Source organism: Solanum tuberosum, unplaced genomic scaffold (genome assembly GCF_000226075.1).
Source record: "Solanum tuberosum cultivar DM 1-3 516 R44 unplaced genomic scaffold, SolTub_3.0 scf00219, whole genome shotgun sequence".
Taxonomy (NCBI): Eukaryota; Viridiplantae; Streptophyta; class Magnoliopsida; order Solanales; family Solanaceae; genus Solanum; species Solanum tuberosum.
The window spans coordinates 175,086-184,820 of NW_006239145.1; the positions used below are offsets into that span (position 1 = coordinate 175,086).

General features: G+C 32.6%; 1 pseudogene; it reads right to left on the bottom strand.

Annotated features, from left to right (window-relative positions):
* Positions 1-5,460: 5,460 nt before the first annotated feature.
* Positions 5,461-8,417, bottom strand: LOC102603091 (protein yippee-like; annotated as a pseudogene).
* Between the last annotated feature and the right edge of the window lie 1,318 nt (positions 8,418-9,735).

A 9,735-nucleotide genomic window follows, 5' to 3' on the forward strand; every position in this document is an offset into this window, starting at 1 on the left:
CCCCTATTTTGACTTTATATGTCTGAAATTTTACTTCGAAAAGACTGTTTAGTCATCTGTTTAAAATCTGCAGGAGATTCTAGCTCTAATTTTTAGTATGTCATATGCATGAAATTTAGTAACATTTGGGCATACTGATGAACTTTATTTAAAAATAATTGATCTTTTACAAGTGTTGATCTTACAATACTTACATATTTTGAAGATATGGCTCGAGGCAGAGGTCGAGGTAGTGCAGGTCGTGTAGGAAAATCCTCAGGTCGCGGTAATTCTGCTATTCCTCCAAAAATGCCTACTGTTCCTATTCCCACAACAGTTAGTCCTCAACAAGGTGGTACAAGTTCTAATATAGGTGGGCTTGATCGTACAAACCAAGTTCAAATACTAGGACCTAGCAGTACACCACCTGTTCAAATGCCAAATCACAATAATATTCCAACCATTGTTGAATCATCTCCTATTACACCTAATGAGAGTAATCAAATATGAGAGGGTACATCTACTCAAACAACACAATTGGTGAAGGTGAGTCCAATAATCGTGGGCAGCGGAGAACAATTGTTACTCTTACTGCTACAGGGTTAGTCCATGTTTATAGTATCATTAGTATATATATTTTTAATAAGATACATATGTATTTAAATAATGTCCTGAAATTTATATAGATTGGAGCCTTCTTCGACATGCTCTACTTTCATAGCTAAGTCTTTCAAAAATGAACTTGATCCCAATGGAATCAATTGGAAAGGTGTCTCGCAACCTGTAAAATATTTTTATTTTGGAGAATTCTTTCATTATAATTGATTTTAAGAAAGTGATAAACTTTTTATAGATATGATATTAATGTTATTACTTTACAAACTAATTTCAGAAGGAATTCTATTGGGACTCTTCAACTAATGAAAATGCAGTGAAAAGACAATGGGAGATTAAGGCATCACTACGATATAGAGATTTTATTTCCAGAATAAAAAAGAACGGAACTAATCCCGGATATGTAACTAATATTGTGTGGGAAAATTGGATGAGGCTTTGGCATGCTCCTGAGAATGTTGCAAAGTCAGAAACAAATTAAAAAAATCATCGTGGAGGAAGAGAAGCTATTGTCGGAACTCATACAGGTGGATCTATCTCTATTGGGGAGCATCGTAAGAAACTTGTAAGTATATATTTCACGCAATATATATTCTTCGACAAAATACATTTTCCTTATCTTCTAGTCATTACTAAAAGTCTATAGTACACAAGTAGTAGAAGTGCCTCTTTTTTTTTATTCAATTATGTTTTGGGACTGTTGTTGCAATGCATCTGTTTTGGTTCAACATACAATTGTTGTTGATGACACTTTCGATTTTTAAACTCTTAATTGTATTCTTTCTGATAGTAAATTTGGACATAAGGCGAACAAAATCAAATAGATAAATTGACATATACTTTTGCCTATTGTATAGGGTGATAGATGTCTTTAGCTAGAACTGTATGTTGGTTGGAAAAACTTAAAAATGAAAGCCCCACATTATAATAGTTGGTTAGAGAAAATAAAAAGTTACAAGGAAAAATGTATAGATTTGAACTTTACATGTAAAAGCTTTGCCTGAATGTGTACAAAGATGTGAACTCTACCAAGATGGCATAAGAAAATGGAGATATATTCTGCCTGGATATTTGGCTAGCGCTAGCACGTAATATAGTAAAATTTAAGAGAGAGTAGGATGTACATAGACTTTATTTATACCTTTGTGAGATAAGAGATTGTTTCCGATAAATTCTCGGCTTAAAGAAAAATATCCAACACATGAGTATAGGTATATATTAATTGTTCTAAAAATTTTCACCACCAGTACTACCTCTACAAGCTTATAATAGTTAGTTGCCTTAGAATCTATTTTTTATTGTAAGAGCCTTAATGGGTCTTGCTTATAGAAGAAATGAGCTTAATATTTCAGATTGTCTTGTGACATTGCATGCAATAGATTGAATATGAATAACTTCTTATTATAGAACTTGATTTTTGAATCTGAATCTGAATCTTTTTCTTTGTCACCAAGTACTATTCTGGACAGTTTTGGCTCGTTGTCACCGATTTTTGAATCTGAAACTTGCATAAGAAAGTTATGAAAGATATCTCAATTCTTACAAATGTTGGTTCCTTCATCTTTAGAGGCACGATTTGAATTGTTAGCATTATTTCTGCCATAGGGGCAACCTCAATTGTGGGTTCCTCACTGAAATTAAATAGACTTTTTGTGTTTATTGAAATACTTTACCTAATTATATCATATTGTTCATAACATAACATTTTAGATTGTCTTGTGACATTGCATGCAATAGATTGAATATGAATAACTTCTTATTATAGAACTTGATTTTTGAATCTGAATCTGAATCTCTTTCTTTCTCACCAAGTACTATTTCTGGACAGTTTTTGGCCCCGTGTCATCGATTTTGGAATCTGAATCTTGCATAAGAACGTTATGAAAGATATCTCAATTCTTACAAATGTTGGTTCCTTCATCTTTAGAGGCACGATTTGAATTGTTAGCATTATTTCTGCCATAGGGGCAACCTCAATTGTGGGTTCCTCACTGAAATTAAATAGACTTTTTGTGTTTATTGAAATACTTTACCTAATTATATCATATTGTTCATAACATAACTGGGGCAATTTATTTTTTTTAGGTAGGCTATTGAAAAGGGTCGAGACCCAACACCAAGTGAGCTCCATTTGCACATCCACACACATGATCACGATGAAAAATCTTTTGTTGATGAGCGAGCACGAATTGTTCATGTAAGTAGAATTTTATAAAAATTATCGACTTTTGACATTCATATTCTTTTTATTTGGAGAAACTGATAGTTAGTATTCTTTATTATAATTTTATTGTCTCTACTTATTGCAGGAAAGATATGAAGAAATTATTATGTGAGAAAATTGAGTCTGAATCTGATATTGATCAACGTGACGCATATTATCAAGCTGCAGGTGGAGAAAAGAAGAGAAGAATATATGGTCTTGGAACTCAAGCAAAAAGTTACTATGGACCAAATCTTTGTATCTCTTCTCAATTTGATGCTTCATCATCAATACCACCATCCGTTTCTCAATCTGCACCGACGAAATATTACGTGAGAAAATTGAGTCTGAATCTGATATTGATCAACGTGACGCATATTATCAAGCTGCAGGTGGAGAAAAGAAGAGAAGAATATATGGTCTTGGAACTCAAGCAAAAAGTTACTATGGACCAAATCTTTGTATCTCTTCTCAATCTGATGCTTCATCATCAATACCACCATCTGTTTCTCAATCTGCACCGATGGAAAATATGGATGAGTTCGTGAAGAAATTGATTCCTACATTGACTGATCACATGATTCCTATATTACTTGAGCGCATACGAGGTGTAACTTCTTTACCATCACATCAATCAGCTGATACTCCTATTGGTGACGCATCATCAGCAACACCTATGGTGCCTAATAAGGTTGTTTCAGATGATGACCATATTTCTTCTCCCTAGCATTAGTTTTTCATATCTGATTTTTGTTAAAGGAAAACAAATTATGCAGTAACAATTACGAGTTCTAAACATTAGTAATTGCTAGATGTTTGATACTTGGTGTAGATGTTTTGGACTTAATATTAGATGAATATATGTTTTGGTGCACGCGTTATATATGAAGTAACATTTATGTTATATGAATATTTGTTATTATTAGGATGTTTAATAATTTACATTTTCTATATATTATAAATAAATAAATAAATAAAATGAATAGAAAGAATTATACCTACGACAAATTTAACGTGGAATATTGCGACGGATTTTGGGAATAGTTAAAGAATTAAAATTGGTGATGGATTGCGACAAATAATAATTGGTTGCCAAAAGTTTGCGACGGATTAGCGATAAATTATTTTCGTCGTAAAATTATAGGACGACGAATTCATTTATGTAATTTGCAACGAAATATATAAATCTAGCGACAAAACTTTCCGTCGCTACCATTTTACTACTGATATCATATGTCGCTAGATCGTCGCTAATCTTGCTACGGAATCAATTTTGCCGTCGCAAAGGGGTTAGCTACGAGCAAAATTATAACGGTCAACATTTCACCGCTAATCCGTCGCAAATATAGTTTAGCGACGGATTTATCCGTTGCTAAACACTGTTTTTTAGTAGTGAATTTTATCAAATCGGAAGTTTGCATGATCATAACAAAGTTGCAAAGTTTCGCTATAACGAAGGTCGAAAAATAGTAACTCACATTTTTATGTTATACTTGGTTATAATGTAAAATATTTGACCAGAGAACCCCAAAGGAGATTTTTCCAAGACTTGGGGTTTTTCTCTCTTGAGGTGAGTATTTTGCGTTCATTCATTTCTTCCATAATTCAGTTTCCTCCCATAATTGAAAGGTATGTCCTTCATAGGATTTTATGCATTGAAACCTAAGGTTATTATTTTGATGGCACAACATGTGGGGACAAGTTAATTATGAATGATTTCAATTCTAGTCCGTTAAATTTTGTCTTCTAATATAGAATTATGAACCTAGCCTTAATTATGAATTTGGGGAACCTAAAACCCCCATAAAATTGATTCTTTGAGCATATGAACTGCTCAACAAAAGTTAATGAGGTTGAAATGACGATCTCATTATTACAAAGAAAGTGTCCGCTATAGTGAAACACTAGCAGATTTTCATACTCGATTTTCCATTTCCAAATTCTATCAACTCTTGACCCACGGAGATCTACACAAGGGTACTATAGCCCTAAACAACTATAATGACGGAACAGGTCATTACAAATCTACTGAATAATCTTCATGGTGACATCTTTTTTTCACTTAATATGAGTCACCAAAGAGTTTTTCTTGTCATATTTTTGTTGATAAAACAACAAAGCCATGATTGTCGGACAAAAATGTTAACTAGTTTTGGACATCATTCTGTTTTCATTTGGACAAAACTTCACACCATACCAGACCTGTTTTACTGCTATGAACTCTACAAAGTTTTGATGTGATGATGGGGTAAGGTGCTAATTTTTTAAGCTTTTGTTGTTGCCAGAACTATATATGTAGTATGGTTCAGCAACTGCCTTGATCGAAATATTGAGGCTTTATGGAAAATCTCTTATTTTCTGAATAGGTAGACCTAAATGGTTTATGAGAGTCATTCAGGGAGGATATGGGATGGTTATGAAAAGGGCAAAGTAGACGGCAAATCAATTTATAGTCTTGGTTTTATTTGAAAAATTCATGTCCAGACTTCTTGCTTGACTAATACTTGCACAATTAAACCCTGCATAAGTAATACCCGCATAAGTAATACCTGCATAACTAAACCCTACATACTAAACCATACATAAGTAATACCTACATAACTGATACCCACATAACTCTAACCCACATAACTCTATCCAGCTACCAAATGAATATGGAAAGATCGAAGCAATGAAAGCAGAGTGGTTGCTACTAGTAATGTCTTGTCATTGCAAACAAATACAGCCAGATGATCATGTTAGTTTGCAACAACACATGGTTGCTTCCATATTATCATACACGATAGAGGACAGGCTTAAAGAAGTTGTAGTAGCTTAAGATATTCAAGAATCCAATGGTCCATTACGAATTAATGGGGTGGTGGGTTAAATAATGTACATTTGGGATAGAAATTTTGTTCTGGATAGTGATCAAACATCATCAGCTTTACTTCCTGCAACATAAGTTTCATGACTGGCTCAGTAATGGCTTCCATCAGGGCCAGAAATCTTAAACCTGTTGAGGTATAAAAGAAAGTACCTCAGTGAGGACTTATGATATGTTCCTAACTCAATTCTAAAGAATACAGAAGTAATCAACTGACCTCTCAAGCACTGATTTTCCTTCTTTGTATTTTTGGCTCTTCTTATGGGCAGTCTCCTGAAAAGAATTGTTACATTAGGAACAACTAGAAATACTAGTTGCCAAACGATAATTTCTAGCATTTTATCACTCCATACTCACATATTTTTATCCAACAATTGACCCACAATAGACGCAGAAAATGTCTGCCACAGTGTGCATACCAGTCATCATCATTCTGTTTTCTATCTCGCCAGAAGTGACATTCACCCTGTCAAAAGGAAAAAAGGGCGTATAGAATATGCAGAACTACAAAGTGCATTATCATTTTGAATGCTTCTGCTAAATGATAAAATGAAATGAAGAGATTTGAGAAGAGCAGAACTCTTGAACAGGAAAGCAATCAAGTTGAGCATAATATATGTATTTCAGCCATGTAACTATCGTGATGCTGCTACCAATTGTAAAATATCCCAAGTCGAGTAAGAATTTATTCTATATATTGATGTGTTAATATTTGTACTCCTGCAAAATACACTTAAAAGTACATGATATAATAGTCTGGAAAAATCCCCACTAGGTTCTATAGTGATTCCAACAGATCAAATTCTGGTGCTAATTTTTAGTCAATGACACAAATGTATGAAGATACACATATACAGTACCATGTCATTAACAAACTAAACCTACAAGGTATATCCTACCTTGTTCACAACTTTTCATGTGCACTCAAATATTCTATAGGTTGGTTGTAACCTTCCATAGTGATAACGACATGGAGCTAATATCAAAATCAAAGATTCTGAGAGCAATGTGACCAACGTAGAGTACGAGGTTCAAAGAAAAGCCAAATAATTTGCACATACTCCAATTGCACTCAATTTTTTATAAACAATCTTTTTTCATTTCAAATCATAAGTGTTTTGGCTAACTACTACCAACATGAATTCTTCAATACTTCATCCTTTTTCACTTTCTAGTTTAACCAGTAAAAGAAGGGGGTGGGGGGAATCAAATAAGGAGGATTTATATGGTAGCTTTTTTCATCCTTCTGAACCGGAGGTATGGATAAGCTTGACCTTAGTAATAAGTAATAACATTGTTAATCAAACCAAGCTACAAATAACTCATGTCCCATCAATGCCAAGAAAAACTTAACAACAATCAGAGGAAATAAATGGTAATGCCTTTCATACTCTAACAAGAATAAAACCAACAGAAGTTGTAAGTTGCACTTGTGATTTTCATGCTGCAAGTATAAAGATTAAACATGTGAAAATGTCACAAACATTTCTGATGATTGAATGTGCAGAACCGAAGAGACTTACACCTTACTGAAGAGATAAGCCTTCCCATGTCTGCAGTGGAAAGACTGAAGGAAAGATCAGAAGGAAAACATAAGAGTCAGATAACCTCACAACTCAGAATGACTATATACATTATTTAGGGGCTGAAACAAGAATGTAACATAAACTTCAATATAATTAATTGCAGAATCAACATTTCATTCCATTCAAAAGCATTTAAATTTTCTAAGAAACAGTAGTTTCAAAGCTCCAACACTTGAAAATGTGCTCGGATTTTATGCTATAGAAGTCATATGGAATTCTTCATAGAAAGTCATGAATGCACATCACAATGAAATTAAGCAAAATAAAGTGACCAAACAAGCACCAAATTGATGAAAATGTAGAAAATAGATCAGTCCCAAGACCTGACCAATGGACTGGGCATAACAATAATAGTTCGAATATTGAAGTCACTAGCACATATACATGGAACAAATGGAAAATGCCAATCAAGTATACTCCAAGTATCAGACTCGACAAACAACTCCTCTAATTCATAACTGGATTAAGCAGGAATATTGTATGGTATGCTATCAGCAATAATAACTACTGTTTTTTTTTTAAAGTTCACAAAGAATGCTCATACAATCCCCTTTTACTCCAAAACCAGCAACTCCACAAAACCCAGCTCTTTGATGCTAAAAAATTCATCTCCTTTAGGGAAAAATTACTCAATCTGAGACCTTCTTCACTCACATAGCTGATTTAAAGTAGCCAATTTTTATATACATCTAAAATTACTTAAACAGACCAACAAAAGTTCTAGAAACGAAACCAAAATCACCGATCAAGCCAAAGATTGTATTTTTACAACCAAATAAATCAAAAACAAAATTTAAAAAATCCCAATTTCAAGAAATCACAATAACAGAGTGATCAAACAGAAAAGATGGAGGAAAACCTTGGAAACAATGTTTAAGGGTAAGATGAGTTCCACAGTGCTTGCAGCTGTAGATCTTGTCTTCAAGAGTCAACACAAATAATCTCCCCATCAAAGATTTTTAAGATCACAAGAAAATTGAAGAACGAAAATGGAAAAGGAGTTATCCAAAAAGGGGTAATAGTTTTTTAATCCATTTAAAATATGGAAAAGATAAAAAATATTCTTAAATTAGGTGAAATGAGTAAAAATGTTATATTATTTATGAACAAAATTATCCGTGCAGTCAAAACTTTAGTATAAATATCCTTGTCATTGATAATTTGGTCCAAAAATATCCTATAGTTACTAAATGGGTCAAAAATGTCATTTTTCGAATAAATATGTTTTTTTTTAAAACACATTTTGTTCCTAATAAATGTTTTGTTAAAGAACTTTATTCTTGTTTTCTTTCTTTTACAATCACTTTAAATAATAAGAATGTAGAAAATATTTTTTTCTTCTTAATCTTATTTTATCAATTAAAATAGAATAACTCTGTGTGCTCTTTTAACGGATAAAATATGTCATATTTATAATATCATAGAAAATACACGATTAATTTTTATTTATATAAGGAAACGATTATAATAAGTAGGAATTTTTTTTATTTTTTTCCGAATTGAAGTAGCATAAATATTTGCTAAATAAAAAATATTATTAGAAAAAGAATGTGTTAAAAAGAAAATAAATAATATAGTTATTTGAAAAGGGGTTTTGACCTATTAAGTAACAATAATAAAGACATTTTTGGACAAAAGTATTAACGACAAAAACGTTTTTAGACCAAACCATAAATGGAAGACATTTTTTGTTCATTTCACATAGTTTAAGGACATTTGAACCCTTTTTCGTTGAAAAGATATTTTTTTTAGAGTAAATTTTAGGTTTGACAAACATAAATAATCATATTAGTTTTGCTATTTGCGCTGCGTAACAAACTATGTTTGCTATGGAGTATCAGATTTGCATAAATCACAAGTGGGCATCTCGTTTGTATAAAAGCGCAGCGATTGTATATGTATATCAGTTAGATAATTGTATATATGTAACTACTATGTATATGTATCAATGATTGTATTTGTATATCTGCATAAAATTTGAATTTGTATACAACTGAATCGAAATAAAACATTTGTATATCAAATCTCTCTCTCTCGCTTCATACAACACAAATTATACATTGTAATTAGAAAAATGCATAAGTACTTCCCCAACCTATGCCCAAAATCCCAGAGACACACTTATACTATACTAAGGTCCTATTACCTCCCTGAACTTATTTTATAAATAATTTCTACCCCTTTTCGGCCTACGTGGCACTATCTCCTGGGACCCGCGCGTGTTGACAATTTTCTCAAGATATCTGGTTGATAGTGCCACGTAGGCCGAAAAGGGGTAGAAAATTATTTATAAAATAAGTTCGGGGGGTGGGGGTAATAGGACCTTAATATAGTATAAGCGTGTCTCTGAGATTTCGGGCATAGGTTGGGGGTACTTATGCATTTTTCCCATTGTAATTTGTATAATTTGTGTTTGTATAAAGTGAAAAAGAGAGAAAGGTAGGGAAAGATCTGTATTTGTATAATTATAAGTGTATAGAACGAAA